At 37.9% G+C, this 15,112-nt stretch overlaps 1 protein-coding gene across 6 annotated transcripts in view; it reads right to left on the minus strand.

Annotated features, from left to right (window-relative positions):
- The window catches only part of LOC126365806 (uncharacterized), a 37,840-nt gene extending 23,870 nt beyond the window's left edge, over window positions 1–13,970 (minus strand). The window contains exon 1 of one of the 6 annotated variants that reach the window (XM_050008395.1): window positions 13,831–13,970. The gene's annotated coding sequence lies outside the window, so the exon portion shown is untranslated. Of the gene's footprint in view, window positions 1–11,520; window positions 12,618–12,753; window positions 13,526–13,772 lie in introns of those variants that run through there. The other 5 variants (XM_050008393.1, XM_050008392.1, XM_050008390.1 and 2 more) reach the window with 5 other exon arrangements.
- Window positions 13,971–15,112: the final 1,142 nt, after the last annotated feature.

Raw genomic sequence — 15,112 nt, forward strand, 5'->3', positions numbered from 1 at the left:
TTGAAAGTACCAAAATTTTAAAGAGCTTGCTCTCTACTACTAGCAGTTAGAAATGCTGTTTAGGTTGGACTCCTAAATCTCTAGGAACCAGATGCTGTTTCCCCATATTAGTTACTCAATTGGTGGAAACAATGGTTGTCACTAAAAAGTCTAATGAGTCTATAAACGTATGTGACAATTTTAAAGCAATTATCAACATTCAATCGCACATTTATCTCTATTCTATACCGTGTCAAAAGGATATATTAAAAAAAAAATTGGTTGGAAACCAATATTATTCAAAAATTGATTTAAAAATGCATATCTGCAACCTCTGTAAGATAGTGAATCAAAACATTTACTGCTCTTAAATACATCATTTAATACGTCCCAGTACAATCACTTACTTTTTGGGGCTGCTAACGCCCCAGTCCTATTTCAGAAATACTTGGAGCAATTGATTTGTGGAGGTCTGCAGTGCATTACACACTGTCATGCAGTAATGGGGGTGACACAACCAAAACACCTTAGGAACCTTTAATCTCCTCACAAAGCTCTTGGAAAATGGCTTATGTTGTCAGTAACACAACTGCAGCATTTTTGCCCTCAGTGTTAAATATTTCAGCAGTAAAGATATCACACCCACACATGGCGTCAACATGATAATTAACTTCGAACAACTGTTGTCAGCTTATACTGCAAGCAGCACAAACCACACACTCGTTGAATCAGGTTGAGGGGGGAGGGGGGGGGGGGGAGGGAATCAGCAGACTTTTCAATGCCTTAAAGATTGTCTGAAATTAGCATAATGCCCGATATTGTATACGGTGGGCTCATGGTTGATGCTTGCATTGGATGTATCACAATATGGGATTGAGGTGCTTCAGTCACATCAAATGTCAGATGGATCCAAAAAAGCGATTACCTAAGGCTCTAAAACATCGATGGCAGTGTCTGGAGAGTCGGGGGGCAGGGGAAGGGGAAGAGAAGTGCTTTAGCAATAATTTACAGTTTGAAGAAGTTTCCTGACCAGAGTGGTTATTACCATACTCTCTCTACATGAGCCAGTGTAGATAAGAAACTATTTACCGTGCAGGTACCCAACTTATAAATGATGGTGTTCAGACTGTGTGCTGCAGGATTTGCATTGTTAGTAGTGTTAGTGTCATGACTTACCATTACGCACCAGTACTGATACAGCAACATAGCGTTGAAACACAATCACCAGCATCAGCTAAGCTACACTTCCCTGTTCCCTGACAGAAAACTGCATAAATATGGCTGTTGTAACCCTCACATGCAAATTAAAGGGGAGGGATTTAGTATCCCTGTCTTCAGCAAGCATCGGAGATGCTGCAAGTCACTAACACGAGTCTTCCCACTCGGATGCGGAGGATGAGGTCAGTGCAGCACACGTCCACTAACATGGATATAAGCCTGCAAGCCGAGAGCCTCGGCACTTGTTACCTACCACAAGTAGTGCTTAGCCTATCACCATATCACTACACCTACAACAATGCTGCTCTGTTTTTGGACTGAATGGTTTACACTGCTGATATATGCTCAGTGCACAGTTAACAATGACTTTTGCTCTGTGTGGTTTACACTTTCGTATCAAGAGTGGACGGAAAACACTCCACCTGACAGAAACTTATTCCCATTTTTTAATGAACTAATGGAAGCCTTTACACGTGATTTTGATGGGTGCTTGGTGTAGGGTGTGTGGTGGTGACAGATCAAAGTCATAAAAAGAAGAAAAGGTGGCATTTGCTTCATCATCTGTGACAATATCAAAACTGATTAACCCAGAAATAAATGTTCCTGAAGATAAGTGCAGAGTCCACATGAACTACACCCATTTCTGTTCTGGTCAGAAATCACTTCAAATGAAAATGATTAACAACAGTAGTAACTACTACTTTTTTCCTGTGTTGTAAGCCACAGATTACATTCAACACTTAAAATTCTGCTATTCTATAACAATTCCAAATTCACTACAAGAATTATGCTTACCAACACTGGTGTGGTCTAAAAAAGTTTATCACTCTTTCCTGGATATTTATCCGATTTAATAATCTGACACAAGCAATAAATATAATTCAAGAATAGAAACTATTTGTTTATTTCAGAAACAATGCATTTTGAAGACAGTCCTGTATGAATGGGGATGCTGGTAATGGGGAAAACTGGAACAGAGAAACTAGAATAATTTGAAATGTGGTGGTACAGATGAAGTTATTAGAAGAAAAAGAAAAGGCAGACATGTGGGTCATGTGATAATCATCTGTCACTGACTATTTATCAGTGGAACTACTGTAGAGAGAGGTATATGGATACGCAACTACTGGAAGTAAAGCACATTATTATGGGATGAAAAGAACAGCACATGCAATTTTGCAAGTTATAATAATAAGAAAAAAACATAATAGTAAAGTGGAAAATCATAGAAGTGTAACAGGAATTTAGACCTTTAATTTGTTAATAATGAGTATGTGATAAAATATAACATCAGTAATAGTAATACTAGTAACAATAACAATAATAATAATAATAATAATAATAATAATAATAATAATAATACCTGACGTGACAGCCAGTCCAAGAATACAAAAAGCATAGTCAACATCATATCTACCCGTAACCTAACAGACATTGTGGAGCTTATTTGTATACTACGGAAATTATGACACATGGATTATACAGCAGGGCTCTTCTTTGCTGTTTCCCGTTTCAGAAATAACATACGTACAGGATGATTCCAATTGAATGTGACAAAAAGAAAGTATTCCTGTGAGTACAGTAATGACTTTATTCCTGAAATACGTGTATAGACTGAAAGATTAACTTTCACAATTTACAACAATCAAACATGTAAAACTGCTGCTGTTGTCCATTGCTGGTGTTATTGGTCAAAACAGTGGCATCTATGATAGAAAAGGCGTACAATGTCACAAAAGATGCACAAACATCATCAATAGACGTTTTTGGACTATGTTGGTTTACGTGGCACCACACTATCACAACACTGCTAAATAATGAGAGGAGACAGGATGCATATGCAAGAAGAAAACCACAGTACAACCACTAGTCCCAAATGAAGTTGTGAAAACATTTGTACAGTCTACGAAAGAAGTCCCAGAAAATCCATGCATCGTACCATCACAGAAGTAAATGTGTTGCAATCAACAGTGCGGTGTGTATTGTGCAAGCTTCAACAATCTGCTCACAGAATTCACAAGTTATAGGTGCTAAAACAAGACAATAAACCAAAAGAGAGAGAATTATGCACTGGTCTTGCAGCACAGATGTAGATGGATGGTTTCACTGAGAGGCTTATTTTCTCTGACAAAGCCACATTTCACTAAAGCGGCAAAGTTAGAAGCATAACACAAGAATACGCGGTACACAAAACCAGTACACCTCTCGGGAAAATGAATGTGATTCTCCGAGACTTAACTTTTCTACACCATAACCAACCACACTGTATTTTGTCCTTTTTTCTTCACAGTTCCCACAGTTAATAGCATAACCTTCCTCAATATGCTTTCTCTCTGGTTGTTGCTTCAATTGACAGAAGAAGTAGCAGACTTCATTTTACAGCAGGACAGATATCTTCCACACTGGCATAACCTCGTAAGTAGTTACCTCTCAATGAATATCTTTAACAGCGTTGTATCAGTCATGCTGGATCAAATGATGGGTATTCACGTTGTGGCCCCACCGGTCACCTGACTGTACACAAACCTGGGTCTTTTTCTTTTGAGAAAGTGTGAAAGAGATGGTTTGCATTCACCCACTTCCACAGGAGTTACTGCAGTTAAGGCGTCGGATAGTCGGCGTGGTTAACTCCACAGAATCTGAATGCATCTTGCAAGAAATGCAGTACTGGATAGACATCTGCCATGTCACAAAAGGAGCCTAAATCAAACAGCTATAGATGACCTTAGGAACAGAGAGTTAACCTTTCAGTCTATATGTGTATTCCTGAAATAAAAGCATTACTGCAGTCACATGAATACTTCCTTTTTGTTTCATTCATTTTGAATCACCCTGTACCTGTTAGCTGTTCACCCAAAATCATGTTGCTTGCTGAAGGTACTACTGTTTTCTGCAGTGTAATGAAATATTTTACACCATTAGCTGGCTGTTGTGAATATCCACAGATCCAGCTTACTAAAGATTTCCATAAACTTAACATTTGCTTCTCCAATAATTATCCCAAAAATGTTGCATCATAGAGGTGTAAGAATGGTGTAGGGTTCATCTCGAAATCTTTTCAAGTTATGCTACAGTAGTTTGTAATTCACAAAAATTTGTTTAAACTGAATCCTTGGTTTGCAGAAGGAAGCTTTATAATCACTTCCCGTAACTCTCCACTGACAGAAGGTAAGTACCTTATTCAAGAAATTAAGTTTACAGTACGATGAGCACCTATATAGATAATGAGGACTGACGGAAGCATTTAATAACCCTTGGCCAACTCACAAACAACTGACACCTTATGGCCCAATCTAGATCTTGGGTTACATTGCTGATCATATCACCAGTGTTCTGTACTCTGTCTATATGCACATGTATGTCATCATATGCCACATCATCACTGTGTTATGGAACAAAGCCACCACCGGATGGTACTGGCTGGTTCAGATGACCTAGAAATTGTTTGTGTTTCTTTAGGCTCAGTATCCAGTAATTTTTAATTCATAATAATGGGATGATATAAGCGGCGTAAGAAAATTCATCATGTCTTGATCTCAATATATATTATATATGTGATATTATCAAGACAACAGCTATTTTAGTGTGTTAATATTAAGTGTTACGTTAGTTGTGATTTGCTTGTATTTTAGGATGCAAAATATACCAGCCCTACTGTATAGGTCTGTATAGATGTTTAACTTATCAAAACCACTTCACAATTTAAAGTGATTATATATCACAAAGTTAGGTAAATACAGTGCTACAAACAAACAAATTCATCAGGCAATAAATCATAAATGTAGATTATCATAAGGTCTTTAAGAACAGTAAGGTGTACAAGATGGAGCTAATTACCAAATTCAGCACCTCAGGAAACTGCAATTATACAGGCATAGGCAATTAATTAACAAAGATACTTTTCGAAAACGCAAAAAAATATCTAAGCAGAAAACGCAAAAAAATATCTAAGCAGAAAACAAACAAAAGATAAGAAAATATCAAATGGAGCTCCATCAAATGCTTGTAATGTTGACAACATGAATCATCAACAAAGACAGACGATGATGAAAGTAATAGCACTTTGGAAGTAATGACACATGATATGTACAATGTGTGCTACGGTATTAAAACAGGAACGGTGGCTAGAGATGATGTGTTTCCACAAAAACAGTTAACAGTGGAGGAAAAATGTTAACCAGTGGAAGGAACTTGCAAAATAATTTACAAAGTGTCTGCGGAAGAAGTTATTCCTCAAAACTGGACCAGTACTGTAAATGGAATTCTTCACTGAAAAGGAGACAGGCAAGAATAAAAAGTAAAAGCCCCACTGTCATCTGCTCCGTAATGCACAAGGAATTCAGTAAAATTATCATCAAGCACACAGAAAAAAGCTGGATTTTAATCAGGCAAATTATTAAGAAAGTTTTATATGTGGATAAAACTCACTGAATCATTTGCAACTAACGAATGAAATTATAGTTCAATAGCATAACGAGCAGGGGTTACAACTTTGCCTTAGATTCACGGATTTTCAGGAAGTGTCCAACTCAGTAGGAACAAAAGCCCTGGAGAAACAAGGAACTGATTCTTCTAGTGTGCTGTTTGCCTTTTAACACAGGTAAACTTCAACAAATGGAAAAATTTAAATTATAATGAAACTAAAATAATGAAGAGCCAACATATCAGAAAGAAAAGTCAACAATTAAATCACAACTAATTGATGACTTTGTATTTTGGGCAGCTCAAAAAAACTGCCAGACTAACAGTAAAATAATTACACATAAAAGAAAAATTTCCTGGAGTGCTTTTGGTAAGCTAAATACGAGGTGCATTCAAATTCTAAGGCCTCCGACTGGAAAGAGATAGAAACATGTGCATTGTTTTAAAATGAGGCCGTCTTCATTGTCAATACGTCCCAGAGATGGCAGCATCGTACGGCAGATGGAATTTTACCACCAGCGGCGAGAATGAGAACTGTTTTAAATACTTAAAATGGCAATGTTTTCCTTACATGAACAGCGTGCAATCATTCGTTTTCTGAATTTGCATGGTGTGAAACCAATTGAAATTCATTGACAGTTGAAGGAGACATGTGGTGATGGAGTTATGGATGTGTCGAAAGTGCTTTCATGGGTGCGACAGTTTAATGAAGGCAGAACATCGTGTGACAACAAACCAAAACAACCTCGGGCTCGCACAATCCGGTCTGACGACATGATTGAGAAAGTGGAGAGAATTGTTTTGGGTGATCGCCGAATGACTGTTGAACAGATCGCCTCCAGAGTTGGCATTTCTGTGGGTTCTGTGCACACAATCCTGCATGACGACCTGAAAATGCGAAAAGTGCCAGCCAGGTGGGTGCCACGAATGCTGGCAGACAACCAGATGGCTGCCCGTGTGGCATGTTGCCAAGCCTGTTGACGCGCAATGACAGCATGAATGGGACTTTCTTTTCATCAGTTGTGACAATGGATGAGACGTGGATGCCATTTTTCAATCCAGAAACAAAGCGCCAGTCAGCTCCATGGAAGCACACAGATTCACCGCCACCAAAACAAATTCCAGGTAACAGCCAGTGCTGAAAAAATGATGGTGTCCATGTTCTGGGACAGCGAGGGAGTAATACTTACCCATTGCGTTCCAAAGGGCACTATGGCAACAGGTGCATCCTACGAAAATGTTTTGAAGAACAAATTCCTTCCTCCACTGCAACAAAAATGTCTGAAGGGCTGCGCGTGTGCTGTTTCACCAAGACAACGCACCCGCACATCGAGCTAGCGTTACGCAACAGTTTCTTCGTGATAACAACTTTGAAGTGATTCCTGATGCTCCCTACTCACCTGACCTGGCTACTAGCGACTTTTGGCTTTTTCCAACAATGAAAGACACTCTCCGTGGCCGCACATTCACCAGCCGTGCTGCTATTGCCTCAGCGATTTTCCAGTGGTCAAAACAGACTCCTATAGAAGCCTTTGCTGCTGCCATGGAATCATGGCATCAGCGTTGTGAAAAATGTGTACGTCTGCAGGGAGATTACGTAGAGAAGTAACGCCAGTTTCATCGATTTCACATGAGTAGTTCATTAGAAAAAAAATCGGAGGCCTTAGAACTTGAATGCACCTCATAGTATTTTCTACAGTAAACTTGCAATTTGTCTGAAATTGAAAGTTTAAAGCCAGTATGGATTAACAGTTTTCATTTATAACAGTGAGACACACACTTTAACACAACATCCATGGAAAAACTAAGGGTTTCCCCATGACCATTGCAAAATTACATGTTATTGAGTTACTTGCAGAGAAAGGAAAAAAAATAAAAATAAAAAAAAGATCACAGACAGACTGCTACAGCTGCTGATTATGGGTTTAAGGAGAATATCTACCAACGGCCACCAGTCCCTTATTCATTTCCCAGGACAGGATCAATGATAGCCATTTACCTGTGTCTAAATTAAATTCTATGTGCAAGTGCAAGGAAGTGTTCTAAATGTTTGTGTAGAAGGACATGGGTACTACCCCAGTATTCACCTTCTGGGATGTGGAATGCCATCCAAAAATCACATCCAAGCTGGCCGACACACAGGCCCATCATTGATGTACTGTGCGGATTCAAATTAAGGATGGAATGCATAGGGGGATTGAACGTGTGTGGCTATCTGGACGGATAGCGTAACTGTAATTATAATGTTGGCAAGATGGACGTGATAAGAAGGAACGTGAATGAATTGTATATGTTCAAAGAAGTTCTTTTCTGGGTTCCATGGTATTACGAAAAGACCAAGGCAACAACCTAATGGAAGATGGGAGATAAAATTACAAAACTTGCAGCAGCAACATGGATGCACATTCGCTGATAAATGAAATTCATAGCAGACTGGGATTCAAACCCAGATAAGGTACAGATTTTTACTCAACCTGTAACATTGCAAGTTCAGTATTTATGACTAGAGCAACTTTCATTTCATGAAATTGTGTTTCACTGATTAAATCATCAATGCCATTAATTTCTTTTCAATGAATTTAATTTATGGGTGCATATATGCTACCTGAGAATTGTTACACAAGTAGTAGTCTAAAGGAGGCCTCTATATAGCAGGCAGTGGACTACGATCATGATGATGATATATTTGCTACCTATAACACATCAAGTAGTGCAGTCAAACTTAATAGAAATTATTTCTTTAGCTGCATTGATACTGCAGCACTGTTCTGAATTGTGTAGCTTTATATTTGTAGACTATTATTACTGTCTTCCATCTATGTATCAAGCAGGCACTTTGAAGTGATAATTTTGGATGGGAGTGTTTTGAACTATGATTGCATACGGCGCTGCTACAGGTTGGTCCTGAACTTCCTCGTTTGCAACACCGTAAACCCGTAAACCTCAGCCACCAATTGCATGGCAGCCATTTCCAAATGTTGCACGTATTCCCCCTCACTTTGTGTTGTGTGTTGCTTATTGTTTTCTTTCCTCAATCTGAAATGAGTACAGAGACTAGTACTGGTCTACCATGGGGTTTGAGTACAGCTCCCATGACACTCAGAAAGATCAGCAATGCCTGTGACCTTCAGTCAGTTCCACTTTCATGTAAGTACAAATTCAGGGTGGAGACTGCAAGCATTGCAAGAGTGAGGTGGGGCATCAGCAACCACCCCACACCACTGCTCTCCCAGTGGCAGTTTATTTTCTCATTTGTTTACATTTATGGCCAACTGCCACACTGAAGTATCTACCCTGTAGTTGGTGTGTTGCTTGTATACAGCAATGATCATTTTCAATTACATTTACATTTGGTAAGTTCAAGTTTCATAAATTACCTTTTTTGTGATATAATTATAAAACAATTTTTTTAAAAATCCACATACTTTGTTCTTGGTGTGATGTGAGGGACACAGCACACACTCAGACATAAAAAGCACAGTGGAAGGAAATAGTCTATCTATTTCAAAGGTGCCATACAGAAATTTGTATTTAAAGAATTAGAGAAACTACAGATTACTAAATCTGGATGGCTGAACATAAGATTACAGAAACTGTAAACAGTACTCTTTCAGCATAGTGTTCTAAAGCAAATAAAGCTTCAGCAGGGAGGGGGTCAATGTATGTGAATAACGTTTTCCGCTGAGGAGGACCGAACACCCAAAAACTGTAGGCTAACAATAATTAAATTATATACAAGAGATAAATCACATGTTACAAATAAAGACAAGCACTCAGAAACAGACAATAACTTACTAAGCTTTTGAATGAAATATTGGACATTACATGCCGATGAGCAATGTACACCACTTCAGCAACTTGTGTGCCCCTAATCTACACCAGTAATCCAACGAGGTAATGGGGACCTGCTGTGTAATTTGGTATCCGAACCACGTGTCATTTGTAGTAAATCTTCATATCACTGAGAGGTGCATGCTACGCAAAACGCAGACTGAAATTAGCGTGGTCTGACCAGGATTCAATCCTCATGTGCTTGTTTTTCTCTTTTTTCCTCTTTAGCATAGGTGTATATTTTCTCTTTTCTTCATCTTTCTTTAATCTAAAAATAAATTTTTGGAACTTATGAAGTTTCACATACAATTGTGATTTTTTATTTGTTTGTCAGTGTTGAGCCGGTAATCCCTGTTACAGTGGCTCGTAAACAAGCAAACTCACTCACTTTTCAAAGACTCTTAAGTAAGCAACTCTATCCATGTTGTACACAAGAAAATCCAAAACACTTTTTTCAGTAAGTATTTTCTGCATTTACTTGCAATGTAATTCTCAGTTATCATTACTTAATGTTTTGCAGACTTAAGACCGGTACAGCAGCCATTGGGATAAGTTGTAGCAATATGCTGCGTAACATAGCCTACACATTTGACATCCACAAAGATGTCAAGCATAATTTTCCAACATTACTGTACCAAATGACTACAGTCAAAAGCATGCACATTTGAAATGAATCAAATAATGTGGTATGAATGATGAGACTGCTACAAGCAAGTTAAAAAAAGGAAGTAAGTCTTTCCTCGCCCTGATAGTTGATTTGGATGTGGTAGAGCTTTACTGAGGTTGGTCATGTTCGAGGTGGCATGTTTCTGTCATCCACAAAACACTGATCTGACTCACACTGCCAGTTACAGGGATATCTACAGTTTAGCATGGACTCTGAATCATCATGCAACTCAGCATTTTTCACATAAGCAAATCATTGCCAGACGGAAGAAAAATCTTAGGATTGGCTGGGAATTAAACCTAAAATGTTTAGATTTGTAGCCGGTCATCCAACCATTTATTCACAGGATCTAGAAGAGTCAACGACAAAGACCTGTAGTTGGAAACTCTTATATTTGTTCCTTTATGTTACAAGATAAAGCAGTTATCAATTCCAGGATTGATCAGGGACTGAATTCAAGACCTCTGTATCCATACTCTGACACTATCCCACATTTTTTAACTGCACTGCAGCATTTCACAATCACACTATATAACTACCAAACAAACAGAATACCCCAATCAGAATTAAGTTATCATACTGCAGCTTGTTCATTATTTTTCAAATCATTGTGTATATGGGGAACTGCACAGTGGTTCATGTTCCATACTGAATCTGTAATGGACCACAACTGTACACTGCATTATCTTCGTTGTGAAATTACTCATACGATGAAGTGGACTTAGGTTTCTGTACATAAAGCAAGGTACACATGAAATAGTGGACAGATTAACAGCACTTAACAATTTGAACAGCACAGTTCTTGACTCGTCACGGATCAATCTTCAAAGTGATTTACCCATCCATCTATAAGGAGACATACAGTTTAAAATGGACTTTGAACCCCAGAGAAACTCTGAGTTTTTCACATTACCAAACACAAAAAAATCGCAGAACCCACTAATTTTTGAACCCTGTACTTGTGGATTTATATTACAGCATTTACACACACACACACACACACACACACACACACTTATAAATCTACTCATTTAATAGTTATTATGACAAAATTAGGGATCTAATCCACTGATGACAAATATAAAAAGGGAACAAAGGACACTGGGCTCGACTAAATACAAAATTTTGATGAAATACGTAACAGAATCTCTAGTTTTTTGTTTTCTTTCTTTCCTCCCATTTTCCCTTTCAAACAAGGAAAGCAACATCAAGGCACACTGATGCTAAAAATATAGAATAATTATAAACAGATGCATCAAGGACCACTATCAGTCACAATTATTTGTTAACTAGCTTGTAAATTATTTTATATTGCAAACATGTGTCGAATATAACTTCAACCTCAGACACAAATGGCAATACACATAGAACTCAATAATAGTAATATTTAGTCTTTTCATTACCTATGGCCTGCCTGCATATAAATGTAACCCTGATGACAGAGTTATTATTTTGTTTGCATGGTCTGTCAGTCTGCTTTACAGCCTAAAGTTTCAAATTTTAAAATTTTTCATGTAATTTAATAGAAGACTTTGCCTTTCTAAGAAAACTACAGAAAATTTTATAATACTTTCTTGGTTCTAAACATGAGGAGATGTCATGGTAACAAAAATTCTTAACATACAAAACAGATTCTGACTTCTCAGCGGGATCATAAGATCTTTTATATATTTAATTTTATTCTCTGTGATGCAATAGCAGAACAAAAGTAAAATATATGAGCCAGTCAAAGCTACATAAAAATTTATTTTTAAAATAAAGGCTGAGAACATGTACATAACAATATCAAAATCAATAAAATGGGATGTGATTCTAAGATAGCAAGATAAGGACCAAAGAGGAGCCAAAAACCTTCACGTGAAATTACAATTCTGATGACTTCTTGACATACCATTGCTATAAAAATACATACATAAACATAGAGGGCACTACCAAATACGCGTATGTATATTTCATCTACAAGTTTATTTCCCTGTGTAATTCTTGCGAGCTAATGGTACTAAGATCAGTCACTTTAGGGCACTAAGACAAAATTTCCTACAGAATTGCTTTCGGCGCATTCTTATTGGACGTTTCTGTGACAATTTTTCTATAAATTTCTGTAGTTTCTCGAAGATAAAAAATGAACCCAGCTTGATTTCAAGATAACCCAAATAATAAGCAGTCTCGTACTGTCACAATCTAAGAATACCACTATTCTATGACGACGGACCCTTTTTTGGGCGACTACAACTTTTAGAAATATCAGAATCTAACAACTGATTAAGCCTGAAAACGAATTAATTAGAAAATATTTATGTACCAGCGTGACTATAAGTGATATCCTGGCAACAAAGGACAAAATAATTAAACTTCAAACGTCTAAAGCAGGTACCGGTGTGTGTACTTTCTTCAATAGTTAACTAACTGTAATTAAACTTGAAACGTCTAAAGCAGGTACTGGTGTGTGTACTACTTCAACGGTTAATTACACGTAATACAGCACTTACCGACAATAATGCAACAAGCATCACAGTCAGGAATAAAGGTAAATTACGACTATCGAGGTATTAGACTGATATATGGCATACACAAATTTTGAAAACATTTATGGGAAGCGTTTAGTAGTAGAAGACTGTACTGTTTATGTTACGTACGTATGAAAATATAGCTTCAGTCATGTAATCTTGCACTTAAAATAGATTCACGTACTTCATAAAGTAATCTACGAAGGTCAATACCTGTTTCTTTTGACTCACTGCATCATGATCAGCGATACAGCCAAAATAAGAACTGAACACACACCCCGTTTAAAGTCTTTAGTCTGCTAGCAGACGCCATTGAGTAACCTACTATTATTACATTCCACTCCGCGCCCACTTTATGAGTTGTTGAACAGCTATATACACTTCATAGTTTATACTAAAATTGTAAGGAATACGCGTACCTTATTTTTGTAGAACCCATCACTTCACTTAAAATAACACTTATTACACTGCCTCAAAAGTTGTGACACCGTCCGAAAAGATGCTCTCTGCAGAGTTTAAAGAGCAGACACACTGTTTACATGGCTGCAATCAATGTGGTGTAACAGCTGTGCCCAACAAAACAAAGTGATTGAAACGTTGTAAAATGGCACTGTAGAAGAGAGTAGATAATAAAACAAATGTTGATCTATAGCAATGTAAGATATCCTTCAAAAATGTCGTATCTGATTTAGCGGTAAACAAAACGCATTTGATATTCGGCTGCCCATCGTTGAGTTTGTTAACGTTTCTGTTTGTGTAGTCGACTAATTTTCCGAATTGTTCCATCGCTGTTATGGAAGATTGTATAGCGAATCTTGTGTGATAAAACTTCGCATTCACAGATGATGAGATAGCGTACATACACAAAGTAGCTACGGTTTATTTCCTTCTAAATCATCTCCAAAGAGGCATCGATAGATCCCAAATGATCAACATGTCCTTTTATGAACAGTCATGACTAGATAGTGGCTGGTCGAACATCCAGTTGCGGATATAGGACGGCTAGGCAGCAACCCCCTTCCGACGTAACTTTAGATATAATTTTTGTGTTATGGCTCATTCTGTACCAAAAAAAAAAAACAGTTTCTAAACTCATTTTATCACCAAGCTAATAAACCGTAAATTTAGGTGAAGTTTCCAAAGCTCACCTTGTCTTGCACTGTTTTCAGAATCCAAATTATCCAAGCTTATGTTATAGTACAGTACCTGGATTGTTTGTCAAACAATACTTAATGTGAGGTACTTCACACAATGTTAATGAAATTCGGAATGATATTAATAATTGTTGACACAGTAGTAGTGGTAGATGCTGGTCAAGTAGTAGGTAAGGGTGCAGCCGTGTTTCGCGAGTGTTACTGTCGAGTCAGTTGACGTATTGTAGTGATATCAAGCGTCTAGTCCAAGTCCACATTCTACACATTCCATTTAAAAGTAATCGGTAGACGTTTATATTGCCTATATTGGTAGACCTTTTGATATCTCTAGCTGTCTGCGTATTTTGCGAGTCTCTGTGTAATGTTGTCTGACTTCCGCCAAATAGTTTCACACACTGCCAAAGTCCCACTCAATCTGAATAAGCAAACAGTGCAGTACTTGTGTTTCAGTCATTGCTGTGTTAACTTACATCAGGTAGCGACAGTAATTAGGTTGCATGTAGCGATGGCTTCATTTATTGGTCCATTTTTCCTTGTACACAGATGAGTTGAACGCAGTAAAAGAAGGCTAGGAAATGCCTGTTGTACGAGGAACGATGGTCCGGAAACAATTATAAACTACTTGATCACATTCAAGAGATAAAATACTTTGATTTGGTCTGCGATAATGTTGAGTCACCTGCAGCGAAAGCTGTGGCACTTTGAACGTCTCTGTCACCTGGGGTCCCTGATGTCTCAGCGCCTGAGTGCGAATGGCGGACAGCGGCAAGGTTGTAAATGTGCGGCAGGTAGCGAAAGTGGTTACTGGTAGCGTGGATATCCTCTTATAGCTTAAAAGCAAATTTGAGGTCTTGCCCATTGGTGAGACCACATTTGAACCAGTACAGGATGCCTCATCTTTTAGATCAGAGATTTCCCTGAAAATTTTAAGAGGGTGGATTTGCTAGTCACTAGGAGCTCCACCCTCAGGGATAGAGTGGGCAGGTCATCAACGATGGTCTGTATTCTTGTGGGAACAATGTATCGACAAACATCATCGCTGGCAATACACCAGAATCTTATACAAAACTGTCTGACTATTAGCCCAGACTATGTTGATGCTTCTCCCGTATACACTGCTGTTATTGGTAAATACAGGGTGTACATAAATTAAGGGAACACTTTCAATTATTTACTGCACAAGAACTAAACATTGTACATATGTAATATATTCTGCATTTTAAAGAGAAATTCTGATTTTTTTTTTTTACAAACATTTGATATGTGAAACATGAGTGACCTGGCAGACGTCAATATGGTAATCGAATTCTTGCCATACCCTTCCCACGTGGCTT

Source organism: Schistocerca gregaria, chromosome 4 (assembly GCF_023897955.1).
Source record: "Schistocerca gregaria isolate iqSchGreg1 chromosome 4, iqSchGreg1.2, whole genome shotgun sequence".
NCBI classification, from domain to species: Eukaryota; Metazoa; Arthropoda; class Insecta; order Orthoptera; family Acrididae; genus Schistocerca; species Schistocerca gregaria.